The sequence below is a fragment of the Zophobas morio genome, unplaced genomic scaffold, assembly GCF_036711695.1.
Source record: "Zophobas morio isolate AGI-343-1 ecotype UQ-CSIRO unplaced genomic scaffold, CSIRO_AGI_Zmor_V1 ptg000024l, whole genome shotgun sequence".
NCBI classification, from domain to species: Eukaryota; Metazoa; Arthropoda; class Insecta; order Coleoptera; family Tenebrionidae; genus Zophobas; species Zophobas morio.
In genome coordinates this window covers 18,461,242-18,483,886 of record NW_026972129.1, presented here as the reverse complement: position 1 = coordinate 18,483,886, position 22,645 = coordinate 18,461,242, and the positions used below count along the sequence as shown (strand labels likewise).

Genomic DNA, 22,645 nt, shown 5'->3' with positions numbered 1-22,645 from the left:
AGAAAAATGTTGTGCCTCGGTGGGAGTCGAACCCACGTCTCTATGCTTTCTGGGCAAGTATCTTTACCACTGGACCACGAAGCCACTTATCTTTCTCTGCTTACCGACGTGTTATTGTGCCGTCACAAAATGAAGCCGAAAACAGGCGATATTGAAAAATTAAGATTTTTGAAAAGAGGCGTTAAGGGAAGGACTAGAAAAAGCTGAAAAAGCCACAAAAAATGGAAGAAAAAAACACTACAAAAAAAGCGATTGGGGGGGGGGGGACGTGCATAAAAATGAAAAATTGAGAAATAAAAATACTGAAAAGAAGGTCGAAAACAGGACAAAAAAGACCCATAAAAAACGACAAAACACGACCAAAAAAAGGCATCAAAAGAACACGACAAAAAAATTTGAGAGTTATATTTTGTTACCAAAATAAAAAAAAATGTGTTTGTATAAACATGCGAATTTCGCTCAAGTAATAAAGAAATTATTTATTTTTTAGTATTTCTCTCTTCTAAGTACTTCCAAAAAAATAGAGTAATAAATATTTATTTTATGAAGAGTATAAATAATACCTTATCCAACGGAATATGGATGTTTCAACGTCAGGCAATAACGAAACGGTTAAATCCATATCATTTTAGAGGGAAGCAATAGACAACTTTTAGTCAATATTCTGTGTTCGCTACATTAAGCTTAATGTCTTATCAAGATGTCAAAAGGGTCCGTTATGTATTAGGTTTCGAAATAAAAATAATCACCTAATAAGCAGAAAATTAAAAATGGAAGGAAGTTACTACAAACTACAAATAAAGAAATAAAGAAATAAAACACAACATAAATGTCAAGTGACATAAGCTAAGCAAATGATTTTGAGATGACGTCATGAAATTTTCGAACGGGATAAACATAAAGGTTAGTACTCGTCAAAGTGCAATGCGATTTCAGATTACGGTCAGTAACAAAAAGGAATTAGATATTACAATCGGACATCGATAAAAACACACAAAATAATCAGTTAATAGAGTTCGTCCCATGCTGTTGAACTTTTGTTAGTCTGTATTTGTCTTTAACTGTTAAATTTCTTAAAGTACATTTTGGCAACATTGATAGAAGACAAAAAACTACTTTGTGCGTTATAGAAATGTATACCCTAAATGTGTTAACACCAAAAATTGTTATAATTATGAACGTTTAACTGTACATTGTGGCCAGTCGGAATAGAATATCGAAGTGTATACAAAATACACTTTATTGGTAGCCAAAGAGTAATAATTTATTAAGCACATGCACCATTATCTGTTAAATAAAATAATAGAATGTTCAAGTAACAACTTTTTTCCATAGTTCAATCATCGTCCTTAAAAATTGGGTTGCCTCTAAGTATTTTAAAAAATTCTCACATATTAGATAAGAGTTTGTAACTCGTTCGAATCTTTGCTAGAATCTTTAACATAACTAGATTCCACAAACTTGGGATCCCAGTATTTTTGTTAGTGATTTATGAATAGTAAATTTCAAGCCAGGAATTCCATTCAGTTGTTGAACAGAAATTTTTTCTCGGGAAACTGCTACATTGCAGCAAAATAAAATTAGCCTTGTGAGCCGGTATTTCTCTTGAAAGTTCAAAGATATGTATCCTTTTATCGGCAAACTAAATTTCTTGTCAACAATCTTAAAACATTTTAAATAAAATCCGCCAGAGAAAGCCGGCAGTCTGCGGAAACCGACATATTTCATGTTATCCTAGCCGGAAACAATGCGCAGAGCAAAACGAGACAAGCCATTTCTGACGTAAATATTTTTTACTTTTCATAATAAACGGTACATTATCCTTTTGTTGAATGCACTCACGCCGGCTCAGCAGATGTGCCTCACTCATAACTTTTCTTTTGAAGAAGTTCATCTGACACGAAGTAATATTTTCCGGAAAACTAACATTTCAGCACCTTTTTTGTTATTCTAAAGGACGTTTGCTTTCAGGAAGTAATTTTATTGTGTAAAAGATATATAATTGTGTAATTTTCGATCCCCAGTGTGCGAGTGTGCCGGCGTGGGCTTTTTGCGCCGCTTTTATATATAATAAACTTAAACGAAATTTTTTCGTGATGTGGGTTTTATTACCAGCAGGAAGTACTGAATAAATCTGATTGACAGGAAGGTCATGCTAGAAAAAAGTTTTTTATGGGCAAACTTTATAACAAACGGAACGCTTTATGTCATAAATGTTAGTGGGTATCAAATGTTTTTTATTTTTCGCACAATGCCTGGCCGGGAGGGCTTTTTTCGACAAAAGTTTTATAGATTCACCGCACAGAAAAGCTTTCGTGCCTTGGTTCCGTTTTATTTGTTGTGGCTGTAGTCGTTATTAGAATTAGAAAGATTTCAAAGTGACAGTAAAATGTGCGGTTAAACTTACATTTACTCTGACTTTTAAACAGTGAAGAAAACCAATTTGACTAAAGTCGAGTCAAATTTCTCATGCCATTAAAAGAATTATAGGTTACTTGGTCGCGTTAACAAATATGAAACTTGAACGTTGAAATGCAGATGTCAATGAACAATAAATCTCGAGAACAAAAAATTGGCTTAATCTTAGATATACAGAATTTCCCTTGTAAATTTCCGGACAAAAATGTATAATTTCTGATTGTCCCAATTTAAAAAATTAAAATTAAGTCAAAAAAAATCCGATTTGGCTGAAATTTGGTTTCTAGACGAATTTTACAACGCTGAGTCAGTTTCTCAATTGTTAAAAAAATAGTTACATTATTTTAAACAGAATTTGTCTTTAATCCCTACCCAAAAACTAAATTTAAAATTTGAGGACTCATAGCTCTCAAACGGCAACATATTCCGGGTTCCGGTTCACGATTCGATTTTTTTTAAGTTTCTTAGTCGATTTGGTTGATCTTCAGATCGGATTGTATGTCCGTTTGGAATCTACAAACGGATTGATCGGAAGCTGTAATTTTTTGGAATTGTCGAACAATAAAATTTTTTTTTTTTAAATCAAAGGCTCCGGAGAGATATTTTGAAGTCTAATTCTTATTCATGAGGATCAAATTACTAAGGAGAGCGAGTTTCAGGCAAATCGGAGTCCATTTAAATGAGATAGGTTAACAATCCTGAAAATATACACGAACCCTTCGAAAAAATTAAGTCAAAAAAAATTCCAAATTGACTGAAATTTGGTTTCTCGACGAATTTTACAACGCTGACTAAATTTCTGGCATCAATTGTTACATAGTTTTACTATATTAAACAAAATCTGTCTTTAATCCGTACTCAAAAACCAAATTTAACATTTGTCGACCCATAAATCCAAAACGGCAAAATATTCCAGGCTCCGGTTTTCACGCCACGATTGATTTTAACTTTTTTTAGTCGATTTGGCTGATTTTCAGGTCAGATTCTACGTCCGTTTAGAATTTACAAACGGATTAATCGGGCTCTGTTATTTTTTGGAACTGTCAAACAATTAAAAAATAAAACAAAATCAAGGGCTCCAGAGACATATTCCGACTCTGATTCTTATTCAGGAGTGTTTAATTACTAAGGAGAGCAAGTTTCAGGCAAATCGGAGTCCATTTAAATGAGATAGCTTGATAATCCTGAAAATATAACACGAGCCCTTCGAAAACATTAAGTCAAAAAAAAAATCCGATTTGACTGAAATTTGGTTTCTAGACGAAATTTACAGCGCCGAATCAGTTTCTGGCATCAATGGTTACATAGTTTTCCTATTTTAAATAAAATCTTTCTTTAATCCCTACTCAAAAACAAAATTTAAAATTTGACGACCCTTAAATCCGGAACGGCAACAGATTCCGGGTTCCGGTTTTCACGAATAGATTTTTTTTGAAGTTTTTTTTTGTCTATTTGGCTAATTTTCAGATCGGATTCTACATCCGTTTGGAATCTACAAATAATGGATTCGTCGGACGCTGCAATTTTTTGGAAATGTTGAACAATCCAAATATTAAAAAAAAATCAAAGACTCCGAATATATATTTGGAACTCTGATTCTTATTCAGGATGATCCAATTACTAAGGGCAGCAAATTTCAGGCAAATTGGAGTCCATTTAAATGAGATAGCTTAACAATCCTGAGAATATAACACGATTCCTTCGAAAAAATTAAGTCAAAAAAAATCCAATTTGACTGAAATTTGGTTTCTAGACGAATTTTACAAAGCTGAATAAATTTCTGGCATCAATTGTTACATAGTTTTACTATTTTAAACGAAATCTGTCTTTAACCCGTACTCAAAAACCAAATTTAACATTTGTCGACCCATAAATCCGAAACGGCAAAAGATTCCAGGTTCCGGTTTTCGCGCCACGATTTATTTTAACTTTTTTTAGTCGATTTGGCTGATTTTCAGGTCAGATTCTACGTCCCTTTTGAATCTACAAACGGATTGATCGGAAGCTGTAATTTTTTGGAACTGTCGAACAATAAAAAAAAACACAAAAAATCAAGGGCTTCGGAGAGATATTTTGAAGTCTAATTCTTATTCATGAGGATCAAATTACTAAGGAGAGCAAGTTTCAGGCAAATCGGAGTCCATTTAAATGAGATAGCTTAACAATCCTGAAAATATACACGAACCCTTCGAAAAAATTAAGTCAAAAAAAATTTCAAATTGACTGAAATTTGTTTTCTGGACGAATTTTACAACGGTGACTAAATTTCTGGCATCAATTGTTACATAGTTTTATTATTTTAAACGAAATCTGTCTTTAACCCGTACTCAAAAACTAAATTTAACATTTGTCGACCCATAAATCGTAAACGGCAAAAGATTATAGTTTCCAGTTTTCGCGTCACGATTTATTTTAACTTTTTTTAGTCGATTTGGTTGATCTTCAGGTCGGATTCTACGTCCGTTTTGAATCTACAAACGGATTGATCGGAAGCTGTAATTTTTTGGAACTGTTGAACAATAAAAAAAAATAAAAAAAATCAAGGGCTCCGGAGAGATATTTTGAAGTCTAATTCTTATTCATGAGGATCAAATTACTAAGGAGAGCAAGTTTCAGGTAAATCGGAGTCCATTTAAATGAGATAGCTTAACAATCCTGAAAATATAACACGAACCTTTCGAAAAAATTAAGTCAAAAAAAATTCCAAATTGACTGAATTTGGTTTCTGGACGAATTTTACAACGCTGACTAAATTTCTGGCATCAATTGTTACATAGTTTTACTATATTAAACGAAATCTGTCTTTAATCCGTACTCAAAAACCAAATTTAACATTTGTCGACCCATAAATCCAAAACGGCAAAATATTCCAGGCTCCGGTTTTCACGCCACGATTGATTTTAACTTTTTTTAGTCGATTTGGCTGATTTTCAGGTCAGATTCTACGTCCGTTTAGAATTTACAAACGGATTAATCGGGCTCTATTATTTTTTGGAACTGTCAAACAATTAAAAAATAAAACAAAATCAAGGGCTCCAGAGACATATTCCGACTCTGATTCTTATTCAGGAGTGTTTAATTACTAAGGAGAGTAAGTTTCAGGCAAATCGGAGTCCATTTAAATGAGATAGCTTGATAATCCTGAAAATATAACACGAGCCCTTCGAAAACATTAAGTCCAAAAAAAGTCCGATTTGACTGAAATTTGGTTTCTAGACGAAATTTACAGCGCCGAATCAGTTTCTGGCATCAATGGTTACATAGTTTTCCTATTTTAAATAAAATCTTTCTTTAATCCGTACTCAAAAACAAAATTTAAAATTTGACGACCCTTAAATCCGGAACGGCAACAGATTCCGGGTTTCGGTTTTCACGAATAGATTTTTTTTGAAGTTTTTTTTTGTCTATTTGGCTAATTTTCAGATCGGATTCTACATCCGTTTGGAATCTACAAATAATGGATTCGTCGGACGCTGCAATTTTTTGGAACTGTTGAACAATCCAAATATTAAAAAAAAATCAAAGACTCCGAATATATATTTGGAACTCTGATTCTTATTCAGGATGATCCAATTACTAAGGGGAGCAAATTTCAGGCAAATTGGAGTCCATTTAAATGAGATAGCTTAACAATCCTGAGAATATAACACGATTCCTTCGAAAAAATTAAGTCAAAAAAAATCCAATTTGACTGAAATTTGGTTTCCAGACGAATTTTACAAAGCTGAATAAATTTCTGGCATCAATTGTTACATAGTTTTACTATTTTAAACGAAATCTGTCTTTAACCCGTACTCAAAAACCAAATTTAACATTTGTCGACCCATAAATTCGAAACGGCAAAAGATTCCAGGTTCCGGTTTTCGCGCCACGATTTATTTTAACTTTTTTTAGTCGATTTGGCTGATTTTCAGGTCAGATTCTACGTCCCTTTTGAATCTACAAACGGATTGATCGGAAGCTGTAATTTTTTGGAACTGTCGAAAAATAAAAAAAAAACACAAAAAATCAAGGGCTTCGGAGAGATATTTTGAAGTCTAATTCTTATTCATGAGGATCAAATTACTAAGGAGAGCAAGTTTCAGGCAAATCGGAGTCCATTTAAATGAGATAGCTTAACAATCCTGAAAATATACACGAACCCTTCGAAAAAATTAAGTCAAAAAAAATTTCAAATTGACTGAAATTTGTTTTCTGGACGAATTTTACAACGGTGACTAAATTTCTGGCATCAATTGTTACATAGTTTTATTATTTTAAACGAAATCTGTCTTTAACCCGTACTCAAAAACTAAATTTAACATTTGTCGACCCATAAATCGGAAACGGCAAAAGATTATAGTTTCCAATTTTCGCGTCACGATTTATTTTGACTTTTTTAGTCGATTTGGCTGATTTTCAGGTCAGATTCTACGTCCGTTTTGAATCTACAAACGGATTGATCGGAAGCTGTAATTTTTTGGAACTGTCGAACAATAAAAAAAAATAAAAAAAAATCAAGGGGTCCGGAGAGATATTTTGAAGTCTAATTCTTATTCATGAGGATCAAATTACTAAGGAGAGCAAGTTTCAGGTAAATCGGAGTCCATTTAAATGAGATAGCTTAACAATCCTGAAAATATAACACGAACCCTTCGAAAAAATTAAGTCAAAAAAAATTCCAAATTGACTGAAATTTGGTTTCTGGACGAATTTTACAACGCTGACTAAATTTCTGGCATCAATTGTTACATAGTTTTACTATATTAAACGAAATCTGTCTTTAATCCGTACTCAAAAACCAAATTTAACATTTGTCGACCCATAAGTCCGAAACGGCAAAAGATTCCGGGTTCCGGTTTTCGCGCCACAATTTTTTTAACTTTTTTTAGTCGATTTGGTTGAATTTCAGGTCGGATTCTACGTCCGTTTGGAATTTACAAACGGCTTGATCGGGATCTGTTATTTTTTGGAACTGTCAAACAATTAAAAAATAAACAGAAATCAAGGGCTCCAGAGACACATGCCTACTTTGATTCTTATTCAGGAGTGTTTAAGCAAGTTTCAGGCAAATCGGAGTCCATTTAAATGAGATAGCTTGATAATCCTGAAAATATAACACGATCCCTTCGAAAACATTAAGTCCAAAAAAAAAATACGATTTGACTGAAATTTGGTTTCTAGACGAAATTTACAGCGCCGAGTCAGTTTCTGGCATCAATTGTTACATAGTTTTACTATTTTAAATAAAATATTTCTTTAATCCCTACTCCAAAACCAAATTTAAAATTTGACGACCCATAAATCCGAAACGGCAACAGATTCCGGGTTCTGGTTTTCAGGAATCGATTTTTTTGAAGTTTTTTTGTCGATTTGGCTAATTTTCAGATTCTACATACGTTTGGAATCTACAAATAATGGATTTATCGGACGCTGCAATTTTTTGGAACTGTTGAACAATCTAAATATTAAAAAAAAAATCAAGGACTCCAAATATATATTTGGAACTCTGATTCTTATCCAGAACGAATCAGTTACTAAGGAGAGCAAATTTAAGGCAAATCGGAGTTCATTTAAATGAGATAGATTGACAATCCTGAAAAAATAACACGAACCCTTCGAAAAAATTAAGTCAAAAAAAATTCCAAATTGACTGAAATTTGGTTTCTGGACGAATTTTACAACACTGACTAAATTTCTGGCATCAACTGTTACACAGTTTTACTATTTTAAACGAAATCTGTCCTTAACCCCTACTCAAATACCAAATTTAATATTTGTCGACCCATAAATCCGAAACTGCAAAAGATTCCAGGTTCCGGTTTTCGCGCCACGATTTATTTTAACTTTTTTTAGTCGATTTGGTTGATCATCAGGTCGGATTCTACGTCCGTTTTGAATCTACAAACGGATTAATAGGGAGCTGTAATTTTTTGGAACTGTCGAACAATAAAAACATTTTTTTTTAAATCAAGGGCTCCGGAGAGATATTTTGAAGTCTAATTCTTATTCATGAGGATCAAATTACTAAGGAGAGCAAGTTTCAGGCAAATCGGAGTCCTTTTAAATGAGATACTTAGCTTAACAATCCTGAAAATATACACGAACCCTTCGAAAAAATTAAGTCAAAAAAAATTCCAAATTGACTGAAATTTGGTTTCTGGACGAATTTTACAACGCTAACTAAATTTCAGGGTATCAGTTGTTACATAGTTTTACTATTTTAAACGAAATCTGTCTTTAACCCGGACTCAAAAACCAAATTTAACATTTGTCGACCCATAAATCCGAAACGGCAAAAGATTCTAGGTTCTGGTTTTCGCGCCACGATTTATTTTAACTTTTTTTAGTCGATTTGGCTGATTTTCAGGTCAGATTCTACGTCCGTTTTGAATCTACAAACGGATTAATCGGAAGCTGTAATTTTTTGGAACTGTCGAACAATAAAAAAAAATTTTAAAAAATCAAGGGCTCCGGAGAGATATTTTGAAGTCTAATTCTTATTCATGAGGTTCAAATTACCAAGAGAACAAGTTTCAGGCAAATCGGAGTCCATTTAAATGAGATAGCTTAACAATCCTGAAAATATAACACGAACCCTTCGAAAAAATTAAGTCAAAAAAAATCGATTAAACTGAAATTTGGTTTCTGGACGAATTTTACAGCGCCGAGTCAGTTTCTGGCATCACTTGTTACATAGTTTTACTATTTTAAATAAAATCTTTCTTTAATCTCTACTCAAAAACCAAATTTAAAATTTGACGACCCATAAATCCGAAACAGCAACAGATTCCGGGTTCCGGTTTTCACGAATCGATTTTTTTGAAGTTTTTTTAGTCGATTCCGTTGATTTTCAGGTCGGATTCTACGTCCCTTGGGCATCTACAAATAAACTCATCGGACGCTATAATTTTTTGAAACTGTCGAACAATTAAAAAGTTAAAAAAAAACACAGGATCAAGGACACGTCTTTTGACCTCTGCTTCTCATTCAAGAGGATCTTATTACTAAAGAGACCAATTTTACGCCAAATTGGAGACCATTTAAGTCAGATAGCTTGATAATCTTAAAATATAATATGATCGAAAAAGTGAAGTCAAAATAAAATTTCGATCAGAGTGGAATTGTTTCTACAATAATTTTGCACCTCTGAGTCTGTTTCTCAAATGTTGAATATTTTTACTATTATTTCAAATGAAATCTTTCTTTAACCCATACTCTAAAACCAAATTTAAAATTCGACGGCCCATAAATCCAGAATCGCATAAGATTCCAGGTTCCGGTTTTGATGATTCGATTTTTTGAAGCTTTTTAGACGTATTGGTTGATTTTCAGGCCGAATTCTACGTCCGTTTGGACTTGACATATGGATATATCGCGGGTGTTACTTTTCGGGAGTATTGAACATTTAAAAAATTAAAAAAAAAATCAAGGGGACCCGGAGATGTTTTTTGAGCTTTGATTCTTATTTAGGAGGGTCGAATTACTAAACAGGGCATTCTTCAGGCAAATCGGAGTCCGTTTAAAGTTAGATAGCTTGACAATCCTGAAAATATAATACGATTCCATCGAAAAAATTAACTTAAAAAAAATCCGACCTCCCTGAAATTCGATTTCTAGATTCATCTGACACCACTGAGTCCGTTTCTGGCATCAATTGTTGGATATTTTCACTATTTTAAACCAAATATTTCTTTAACTCATATTCAAAAATCAAATTTAAAATTTCACGGCCTATAAGTCCGGAACGACATAAGTTTCCTTGGTCCGGTTTTTACGATTCGATTTTTTTAATTTTTTTCAATCGATCTAGTTAATTTTCAGGTCGGATTCTGCGTCTGTTTGGAATGGACAAACAGATTTATCGAACAGTGTTATTTTTCAGAAGTGTGGAGCATTTAAAAAAAAATTTTAAATCAAGGGATCACGGAGACATCTTCTGAGCTCTGACTCTTATTCAGGAGGTTCTACACGATGGTAAGACATTAACCAAAATTTGTTTAATTATTCCCACCTCAAAATTTCGCATGGTAAATCCTACCTAATTTTATAAAATATACATACGTACCTATCCATTCATTTATGAATTTTAATTATGATGGTCAAAAATGTAACAATTTTGCCCCTAAAATTGTTTTTTTTTTTTTAATTTTTCAAGAAAAAATGAATTAAATGAATTTCAACTTAAATTTTTGCGTGATGCATAAAATTCCGACGAATTTTTAATCCAGGCACTTTAATTCAGGAAAGTGTAAGCACGTTTTATGAACCTCAGTTAATGTAACGTAGCCTTTATTCGCAATATTATCTGAAATTCTAAAGAATCCATAAAGTAAGAACGAATCGCAAAAGAGCTCTTTTCAAATAAGAAGTCGAGTTTTGCTGACACATCCATTTCGAGACGTACGCTTCAAACAACGAGATGCTAATTTCCGATAATATGCATTATGTAAATTTCTTTAAAAAATGAAATAAAAGAATCCGCAAATCTCAAGAATTAAGCGATTATTCAAATATGTCCCAGTTCGCTTAAAGCCCGCAGCGGTGGAGAACAAAACGAAGAAACCTAATCTGTAAACAGTGCTTTTGACGATAAGATTTAATTTCGTCGAAGATAATTCAGTCTAAGGACCGATAAATTCCGGCAAATGTTGCAATTTCATTGAAACGGGGCCCAGGATCTCTTTTTATATTAACGAGGTCCAGATGTAACGTCCAAGAGAGTTAATTTTGTTCCTAGAAAACCGCCGTGTGAAGCTCTAACATTGCGGTATTGACCCTTTGACCACGTCGTTCCAGTCCTTTCCCGGCTATTTACCTCCAAGGCAGAATTATCTATCGGCCATCGAATTCGAATAATGCCCGACCGTCAAATGGTCAAATTTATATGTTAGATTTGTGCGATCTGTGCGTTTCAACCTCAAGATAATGTTAAGTGGGGTGTTAATAATGCGATATTAGCTTTTCATGTAACAATAATGCAGGTTATTGGCTGCGTATGTTTACTTACACGATCACTTGGGTCGGTTGAATATTGCAAGCTCACTAACAATTCATGCTTAATTGGCTGCATCCTAATTCTATTGTGTCCAGTATTGGTCCAACAAGAAACTAATTAGTCAGAAATACTTGATTTTTTCCGAAAGATAACTAAACTAACTATTTTGAGCGGACTATTGTAGCTTCGTTCACTGAATTTTTCTTTATAACTACATATCTATTTTTAACATAGCCTCCTTTTATTAGTTATTACTTCCCGAGCGTAAGTTAGAGTACGAAATTTTAGTTCTCCGTTTCCGTCCGTCCGTCTGTCTGTCTTCTGTCTGTCCGGATTTCTTTTAGACAGATGATCTTCGAAACTACTACGCCGATGGTTGTCAAAGTTTGTATGTATATTAAGAGTATCATGTAGATGGTAAAACGACAACCAAAAATTGGCAAATAATCCCCACCAAAAATTTGAACACGTCATCTCCAAAATTTAAAATAGTAAATTTGTTTGTATTGCAATTTAACTTTGAGACTCAAAAACCGATTGATTCTGAGATTTTACAAACATGGTAAATCGTTAATCAAAATTTATTCGTTTAGTCCGGTCCGAAGAAATTGATGACGTCATCTCAACATTTTCCGAATTCTCTGAAATATGCAAAACATCATGACTCTGTGATTGTCGTTTATTAATACGCTCATAGTTTTTAGAATTATCTATAGAGGGTGACAAAAGTATTAATGAATGGGGCAGTTTATTGTATTGATTAAACCAAGAATGACTCACTCCATTTTGTTGATCTACGTGTCATTTTGTAATGGAAAAACTCACTAATACACGCATATTTAGTTTAGCACTTACATAGGCATCTCTATTTTTAGCCTATAAGGGTTAATTTAATCTTACAATTTTCCAAAAATTCTTTTTTTATTTACCTTCGACCAATTTTTTATGTCACAATTTTTCGTTTCCTCATTTTTTTAATTCGTCAGTTTTTCCGTTTCGATGTTTCGGTTTCATAAATTTTCGATTCTTCAAGTTCTTAATTTGCAATTTTTCGGTTCCTCTAAGGTATTTTTCAAGTTCTTGATTTTCAATTTTTATTTTCATTTACTCGATTTTATATCGCAGTTTTTCGTTTTTTTTTTTATCTTTTTAATTTTACAATGTTTAGTTTGATTTTATAATTTTTCTTTTAAATTTTATATTCAGTTCTTCAAATTGCAATCTATGATTTCTCAGTTCCTAGGTTTTTTAATCTCTAAATTTTTGAATTTTGCAATTTTTGGATTTCGCAATTATCCCATTTTCCGAGTTTTCGTTCTTTTGATTTTGCTTTTTTGCGATTTTTGAGTTTCTCAATTTTTAATCTTTCTTGATTTTCAATTCTTAGATTATTTAAAATTTTCACTTTACACTTTTTCATTTTTGCATTTTTGATTTTTCAGTTTCTCAACTTTTATTAATTTTTCGATTTTTCAATTTTTCGTTTCCTCCATTTTCCAAGTTCTTGATTTTGATTTTTTATTTATCCCATTTTTTAATTACCATTTTCTCGATTTCAAATCACAATTTTTCCTATTTTCATTGCTCACATTTTTTAATGTTTCTTTCGATTTTATCATTTTTTGTTTTTCAATTCTTCAAATTTTCAATCTTTGTTTTTTCAGTTCCTCGATTTTCCAATTTCTAAATTTTTGTAATTTGCAATTTTTTTATTTCTCAATTATCCGATTTTCCGAGTTTTTTAATTCTCAATTATTTTGATTTTGCGATATTTTGTTTTTTCGATTCTACACTTGTCCAATTTTAAAGTTTAATCTCTCGATTTCTCAATTCTTCGTTTCTTCAATTTTTCAAGTACATTAATATCCAATTTTTAGATTTTTCAAAGTTTTCACTTTATACTGTTTCGTTTTACATTTTTAATTTTTTAATTTTACAATTTTACCATTTTTTTATTCGAAAAGTTGAAAATTGGAAAAATTAACAATCCAAAAAGTGCAAATCGAAGAACTGAAGAAACGAAAAATCGAGAAACTTAAAAATAGAAAAAAAATTATAAATCGAAAAACTGGATTAAAAAAAATGTAAAATCGAAAAATTATAGTCCTCAAAATTGTCGAGAAAAAGTAACATTGAAACATCGAAAAATTGAAGAAAAAAATATATCGAGAAATTGAAAAACTGAAAATTGAGAAATTGAAAAATCAAATAAATGAAATAGTTTTAAAATCCAATAATTAAAAAATGGAAAAATCATAAAAATAAAGAAAATAAAAAACTTAAATTAAAAACTGCAAATCGAAAATTTGATTGTGAAAGATTAAAGAAACGAAAAATTGAAAAACTAAAAATTGAAAACTCCAGAAATTTTAAATTGAAAAATTGCAAATCTAAATGTTGAAGAAACAAGAACAATAAAAAATTGAAAAATCGCAAATCTAAAACTGAAGAAACGAGAAACCGAAAAAATGAAGACTGAAAAACCAAAAAACTATAAAATTGAAACATTGAAAAATAGAAGAGTTTAAAAAATAAAGAAAATAAAAAACCGCAACAAACATCTAAACCTATTTAAATCTAAATCTAGAAATCAGAAAATTGAAAAATTCAAAGGTTGAAAAATTGAAAAACTGAAAAATTTTAACTTGAAAACTCGAAATTGAAAAACTGAAGACAAAAAAAATGAAAAATTGAAGAATTGAAAAATTCATGTCAAAAAAGCTGCTGGAGTGTTATTTACGCCGTTGATTTTTACTTTATAAAGGTTATCAGAAAACAAAAATTGCAAAATGTTTATAAAATTTGTGAGTGAAGTTCTATAGAAACAATCTTCGACCAATTCTTTTTATTTTTTCATCTGTTATGCCTGTTCTACTATATTCACACACGACTTTTGTTTGTCACTACTGTCAAGAGTACGACTGCGCTCAAATTTTGTGACATGTCAAAATTTAGATAGTACTTAGAGTGGATACCCACTGCTCGATAGTACCAAATTATTGTATCGTCATCCAAATTACACATCTTTGCAAAGTTTTAAATCGATACCATAATAAGTAAAACTGATAAAAGCGTGTCAATAAAGAACGAAAATCCGAAATAAACGGTTTTTTCCAATATCAAACTATTTAATCCACTACCATTTTGTGCCAACAATTTCGTCCCTGCCTTGTTTTAATTCAAAACCGCAATATTATTGTCTATCTGTTTCCTATTTTCATTCTTCTACACGATTCGTGTATCTAGCAATAAATCTGCTGCATATTTTGAACATCAAATCTGATATCCATTAATCATGTAAAGTATAAATCCTAACACTCCTAAAATGCTCCAAGTTCTAGACTACCTAACCCCGTAGATGTTTTGCCAGCTCAAATACAACTTATGTAGATTTAATTTGACGCATACAATATTTAATACAGCTTCTTCCGTAGTAATTAAACTTTGCTTGCAAACTCCCTTCCGGTCGCTATTTGGAGCATTTGTTCTCGATTTACTCCGTGTATGAACATCGTACATGATTTGCTCAACAAGTACAGCGTTAGTTTTCAGCAAGGATGCTGCACTGTAATTCAGGAAAAGTTATGAAGGCCGGTCGAGTTGAATGGAACTATAACTGAAAACAGATTGTGGCTAATGTACTGGAACGAAAGGAAGTGGTATAAAAGTGACTACGCAGCTTTCTAAAAGTTCTGGCAGACAAGTGTGAAACTGATTTGTTAAGGTTAGTTTGCCACATACATTCCCTTTTGTTTTTTTTACTTCTCACACAACTCCAATTAAATTCGTTAGAGTATATAAGAAAGGAAAATAGGCATGTTCGTCGTTTTTAAGGGCGGTTCACGATTCGCTGGGTTTTCGTTGTAATAATTGAGCAGGGGATTTTTTTGCTACGCACGAATTTATGCCGACTGAAACAATTTGCACGGATTGTGTGTTGCAAACGTTCAAGAAAATCTAATGTTTTTCATCAAAATATTTAAATTTTAATTAAATTCGAACCTGTCCGGTATATCACTGACAAAATGTTAACTGCGTGGGATTAAAAATGCCAACACGCTGCCACGAAACTGAGAAAAACCCAAAATTTAATTAAAATTATTTTGCTAGACCGAGTGCAGAACTCCGACTGAACGGCGAAGAGAAATAAAAATTTCAAAAACATCAATTATAAATTACCAAAATTTTCAAGAAACCGCCTGTTTTAGCAAGAAGATTTTGTTGGCAGTTGAAATTCATCTTAATTTCCTATAATTTTGTAAATTTCATATCTGAAATAGACTCCCAAAAAGGCAAAAACTAAAATAAACTAATTTTTTACTTTGATTTAAATTTTACGTCAGAATTTCCCAACAACATCAGCGACAATCCCCACTTTTGCAATTCATTAAAACGATGTGTAACAAAATTTAGAAAAACCTTGTCCCTACAAACAAAAGGAGAGAAGGGACAGGTCGAAAATTAAGAGAAATCCAGAAAATATACGACATGTATCGTAGGAAATTGAATTATCGTATGCAACTTGAAGAGCAATATTTTGAAAACATTTATACTAATATTTAAAATAATAATGAGTGATAAGGGGATATGGATGAATCTCATCTGAGGAAAATAAAAGAAAAAGGGAGAGTAAAAAACAGGAGGATGTATTCAAAAGGAATAAAAAGCTGATAAGAACCCCGAACAAAGACAAACATGAGGAAGAAGGAAACAGAATGGATAAATTGACAGAGTTGATGAAGAACAACTATATCTATAATCTTGAATAAGACATGCAGAATGAGAGGTAATTGAGAACTTAGAAAAAGATATAACAAGAAACAAGTTAATCTTAACTGGATTGATCATAGAAACAAACGACAGAGAAAAATTAAGAAACACAAAAATCAGAAATAAAAGTAGGAGACAATCACGACAGGACCAAAAACACGCAAGATTGCTCTAGAAAATATTCAAACGAAATGACAATGGAAGGAAAAAAACGAATCGACAAAAAGGAATATGAAATACGTTAAAAAATTGAAACAAGCAGCCGCACCGGAAAGAGAAGTCAAAATTAAACACCAAAAAATTGTCATAGATGTGGAAAAAAAATAGTCTAAAGGAAAACAACAAGCGAACCCAAAGGGACTACGTAATAAGAAGCGAAGTTAGGCAAATAGAACGAATATTCATCCATTAAGGAAATGAATAAAAAACGTAACAAGAAAAAGGCGAACAAACGAAATACGTTAAATATAGTAAGATGTAATGCACACAGTATAAAAGAAAGATGAAGAAAATTATGAAACATTAAAATATTCGCAGTTAATTTTAGGTTTCCTGGTGTTTTATTTCCGGATAAATTTAAAGGAGTCTGGTGTTTTGTTGCTCGATTAACTTGAAAAGATCTTTTGAGCTTTTAGTGTTTTATTTTTTATGATTTTGAAAAAGTCTTGAGTGTCTGATTTTTTTTTAATTCGGGAGACTCTTGTTTACCCATAGTATATTATCATGGAGGTTTTTTTCGTAAATTATTTAAAATAATTTGGGGGAATTCGGTGTACTATTTTTGGAAAATTCTGACGTGACCTGTTTTTGAGTTCATTTTGGGACCCCGTTTTTTTTTTGAAAAATTTAAAACAACCTTGGGGTTCTAGGTTTTCCTCTTTGGAATGAATTTGAAAGTGCTTTGGAGCCTGTGTCTTTTCTTATAATAATTTAATTAAATTTCTTAGAGGATACGTCATTTGCTAAAATCAGTCTTATCTTAGCAGGTACTAGCCCCAGCCGCCCGCCCTCTATTTTCTTAGAGAATATGTCATTTGCCAAAATCAATCTTAACAGGTACTAGTACCGCCCACCCACCCTCTCTTTTCTTAGAGAGTATGTCATTTGCCAAAATCAGTTTTATCCCAACAGATACTAAACCCGCCCACCCACCCTCTCTTTTCTTAAAGGATATTTCATTTTCCAAAATCAGCCTTATCTTAGCAGGTCCTAACCCTGAGATATAACAAAATTACATTAAGAATACTGGTTATTCTAGTCCGACGTAGATCAAAAAGGAACAGAGAAAGAAGGGGTAGGATTAAAAAGAACACCAGATAAATTAAAGGACATAATTAAATTTAAAGTAAAAGAGACCTGACCTGACCTGACCTGAATTGACCTGACTTAACCTCACTTTTCTTGTTATATTGCTTATAGTTACCGCCTTGTTTACATTAGAAATTGGCATTTCCCATGCCGCAGACAGCGTTTATGATTAAGTCGTATTTTCGAAATGAACAGAAGGTAAACGGTGAGTGCTCTATTCAAGCGATTTGGGATGAAATCCGGCAAGAATTTCCAACATCGTCGACTATCCCAATTTTTGCAACTCTTTCAAACGATGTGCGACAAAGTTTCGAGAAACCTTGTCTCTACAAAGAAAGGAGAGGAGGGACAGATCGAAAAATAAGAAAAATCCAGAGAATATTCGAAATGTTGAAAGAGATAATGGAGCAAACCCATACAACATTCATATGTTGTGAATAATCTGTTACAAATGCAAAAGGCGAACAAACGAAATACGTTAAATATAGTAACTTGTAATGCACACAATACAAAAGAAAGAGAAGAGGAATTGGTGAAAAAATCATAAAATATAAAGTGGGGTAAAGATATTTAGCAGTTAAAAATGTTTGACGTATCAAAAATTGTCAAAGTTTTCAAAACCCTACGTTTAAAATGTTAGCAGTTAATTTTAGGTCCCCTAGTGTTTTCTTTCCGGATAAATTTAAAGGAGTCTGGTGTTTTGTTGCTGGATGAACTTGAAAAAAATCTTTTGAGCATTTAATGTTTTATTTTTTATAATTTTGAAAAGCCTTGAGTGTCGGATTTTTTTTGTTTGAATTTGGGAGACTTTTGTTGTTTTGGAGCCTCTAGTGTCTTTTCTTATAATAATTTAATTAAATTTCTTAGAGGATACGTCATTTGCTAAAATCAGTCTTATTTTATCAGGTACTAGCCCCAGTCGCCCGTCCCCTACTTTCTTAGAGAATATGTCATTTGCTAAAATCCGTCGTATCTTAGCAGCTACTAGCCCCGCCCACCACCCTCTCTTTTCTTAGAGGGTATGTCATTTGCGAAAGTCAGTTTTATCTTAGCAAGAACTAGCCCCGCCCACCCGCCCTCTCTTTTCTTAGAGAGTATCTCATTTGCCAAAATCACTCTTATCTTAGAAGGAACTAGCCCCGCCCACTCACCCTCTTTTTTCGTGGAAGTTATGTCATTTGCCAAAACCAGTCTTAACACGTACTAGCACTACCCACCCGCCCTCTCTTTTCTTAAAGAGTATCTCATTTGCCAAAATCACTCCTATCTTAGAAGGAACTAGCCCCGCCCACCCACCCTCATTTGCCAAAATCGGTCTTATTTAAACAGGTACTAGCCCCGCCCACCCGCCCTCTATTTCTTGACGGGTATGTCCTTTGCCAAAATCGATATTATTTTAGCAAGTACTAACCCCGCCCATCCGCCCTCTATTTTCTTAGAGGGATCTCATTTGCCAAAATCACTCTTATCTTAGCAGCTACTAGCCCCGCCCACCCATCCTCTCTTTTCTTAAAGCGTATGTTATTTGCCAAAATCAGCGTTATCTTAGCAGGTACAAAATTGCATTAAGGATATTCTGGTCCGAGGTAGACCAAAAAGGAAAGAGCGAAAGAAGGGGTAGGATTAAAAATAACACCAGATAAGTTAAAGAACATCATTAAGAAGACTATAAGTAAAAGAATTTTTAAGACAGAAATGATATTTGAGAAAACGAAGACGCAACAAAAGAAACTAAAGATAAGCTCGATAGCGAACTACAAAAAGTAGTGGATGGGGCAGAGGAAAATGTGATAATAATGGAAAGCTTAAGTGGCAGATTTAGAAATAAGGAACACTAAATTTAAGAAAATGAAGTCGTACAAAATGTAAAAGCAAAAAGAGAAGCGAAAATAGGAAGTGATCACTATTTGGTAAAAATAGAGATAATGAAAGAAAAAGTAAAAAAAGAAGACGGAATAAAGCAGCAAAAAAATGTAAAATACCGAGAAAAATAACCAATGCAAAAATAACTTGCTGGATGCAGCTGTAGCACTACAAGAATAACAAACAAAAACATAAGAAAACAGAATGGTGAACCATAGAAATATAAACAAAGAATAAAAAAAAGGTAGATGAAAAGGATATATAAACACAAAAAGACTATTAGATTATGAGGCATACAAAAAAAAAAACAAAAAAAAAATCAAGTAGACAATAAAGAAATGACCCAAAATTACAGAGGAAACCAAACACTATTTTTCGGAAGACTTAAAAACAGCTGAAACAAAGAAGAAAATAAATACTATTACTAACATAAAAGAGAAAGATAGAAACATAAGAGAAAATAACGGACAGATGGCAAAACATTTCCAAGAATTGTTGAAGGATGACCTAGATGAAGAGAAACCATAGAAATATAAACAAAGAATAAAAAAAAGGTAGATGAAAAGGATATATAAACACAAAAAGCCTATTAGATTATGAGGCATACAAAAAAAAGACAAAAAAAAAATCAAGTAGACAATAAAGAAATGACCCAAAATTACAGAGGAAACCAAACACTATTTTCCGGAAGACTTAAAAACAGCTAAACAAAGAAAAAAATAAGTGGTATTACCAACATAAAAGAGAAAGATAGAAACATAAGAGAAAATAACGGACAGATGAAAAAACATTTCCAAGAATTGTTGAAGAATGACCTAGATGAAAAGAAAAAACAGGAGGAGCAGAATGAATCACATAAAATAGAAATAATATAATAAGAAGAATTATTAGAAGCCACACGAAAGACAAAATTAGGGACAGCACCGAGGAGAGATAATATAACCACAAAAACTATGAAATATGTATGTAATATATAACAGAAAAAGGAAGAGAACAATCAAAGAATCGAATAAATGCAATAATACAGAATATAAAGATAACACAAGATTTGGAAAAATTAATGAAATATAAAAAACGGGACAAGAGAATCTCCGGAAAAATCTTAGCAAAAATAATGAAACGAGAATTAAAAAAAGATTAAAACCAATATATAGAAAACTCTCAATGTGGGTGGAGAAGTGAAAAAGGACACATAATATTTATGATTAGACAAGCAAAAATTTATACAAGAAGAAAAAGATACATGTTATTTATACTCATGGAAAAATCGATTGACCGTACAAGAAGAGAATAGATGTGGATAACCCTAGAAAAAAGATAAATAGATTAATGAACAATAAAAACTACAAAAGAAATATATAAAAAGAACACAAATAGATATATTCAGAACCAACAATTTAAAACAAAGATGGTAGTGAAGCAGGGATAAAGGCTGAGTCGACTCCCATAAATCAATGGTATTGGACCAAGCAATAAAGTTGAGAAGACAATGAAAAACCTAAAAGTGGGGTGCTGGCAGATGCAACCATGTACCTGAACAAAACAATATTTGTGGATATGCATTGACCATAATATCAAAAAGAACAGACAATCTAGAAACGAATTTTAAAGTCTTAAACAGGGAGATATCAAAAATAAATATGAAAATACACCTCGAATAAGAAACCACAAGTATGATAATCTCAAGAGAAAAGAAAATGCATAACATAAGACTACAAAGAAAAATAATAGAATAAGTGCAGAGTTACAAATATTTACGAAAAAAATAGTACAAAGCATCGGAAAAATAATTCAACAGGTAAATGAAAAAAAAAAACGGAAAAAGGAAAATATCGAAACAAATTGAAATGGTAATAAGACCAGCTCTAATGCTTAGTATGAAATATAGACAGCGAAAAAAAAACAAAAAAAGGAGTTAATGCAATCGACATGAAATTCTTGAGAAGTTGAGAAGATGAAACTATGGTTTATTTAAAATTTCACAGTTAACCCAACAATTTTCATATGTGGTAAACTGTTTTGAATTAGTGTGTTTTGTAACAAAAAAAAATAAACGTCAACATTGACGTTTTTCCCTAAACAATTTCTTAAAATGTCATTATTGTTAACCTAAAATTTTTTGTTTCATTTATTTCAACATGTACTCTTGGAATACACATTTTCGAATAGAATTGAAAATAAATTTAGTCAAGGTCACCCTTATTTTGTATATATTATGTTGCATAATTTTATCCACACCCTAAAAATATGAGCTATAAATATCACCAAAAAATTTTTACAAATTTTATACCTCACCTTCACGACGATGAAATGGAACTACGTAGGTTATTTTCAACACGATGAGACTACAGCGCGTCATTGACATTTTTTAGCATTAATCAGTGTGCTAAATCCTTTCCAAGCTTGACTCGAATTGATCGCCCGATATAGGTACATATTTACATCGGTTGTTCATATTAAATCAAAAAGTAGTCCAAATTTCGTAACGAAATTACAACACATTCTTATCCCTGCAAGTTTTATATAACAAGGTAGTTTGTTCTTAATAGCACGTTATGCATTTGAGCCGCTGTTATATGATGCTTTCAAACAATAAAAAATTAACTACGACATAAAAAATATGAAATAATATTAAATCTAACTTAAAAAAGAGAACACCTGTGCACTCCCTAAAACGCATTTAGAGTTTCCTGGCTCCATCGTCGTCAGTAGTACTGCTTTTATTACTTGCGAAACAGTATCGACAAGATTCAATTTATAAAAGAACATAAGCCATCGGGTCATATGGGACACCTGAGCCGATTTTCTCACAAAAGATACACTTCCATTACCTTCATTGGTGCGGTTGAATTTCGAAAATGGCGGCTTATTGGGAGAAATTGATAACATCAACCCACTTTACGTTGACTGCACGCTGGCTAACGACATTACAGGCAACAGGAATTACTAGAATTCTATTGTGCAAGTACTTAATCTAAAATTACATTTGTTTCCATCAAAGGACTCACGGAAAAACTCAAAGGAAAATGTTGCGTTCATTCCGTTAAATTGATTCGGTTTATTTTTGGTTTTTTAGTCGCTCCAGTGTTTCAAATAGCAGAGTATCAGTTTGCTTTTTCATGGTACAAGCTGCGAATAATATTTAAGCGCTTTGTTGCAATTTCAGTGATTATTGTTTCCAAACAACCAACTGTGATTTAATGTTGTGATAGCCTCTAAATAAATGTGGCCAAAACTGAATAAAATAATATTATTAGCGACATAATTGTAATAAAATGATGTTGAGGTCAACAACAAATTTCAATATCG

General features: G+C 32.3%; 1 non-coding gene across 1 annotated transcript; it reads right to left on the bottom strand.

Moving 5' to 3' along the window:
- Positions 1-10: 10 nt before the first annotated feature.
- Trnas-aga (transfer RNA serine (anticodon AGA)) lies at positions 11-84 on the bottom strand. Its single transcript has one exon. It is a non-coding gene; the product is annotated as a tRNA-Ser (tRNA).
- Positions 85-22,645: the final 22,561 nt, after the last annotated feature.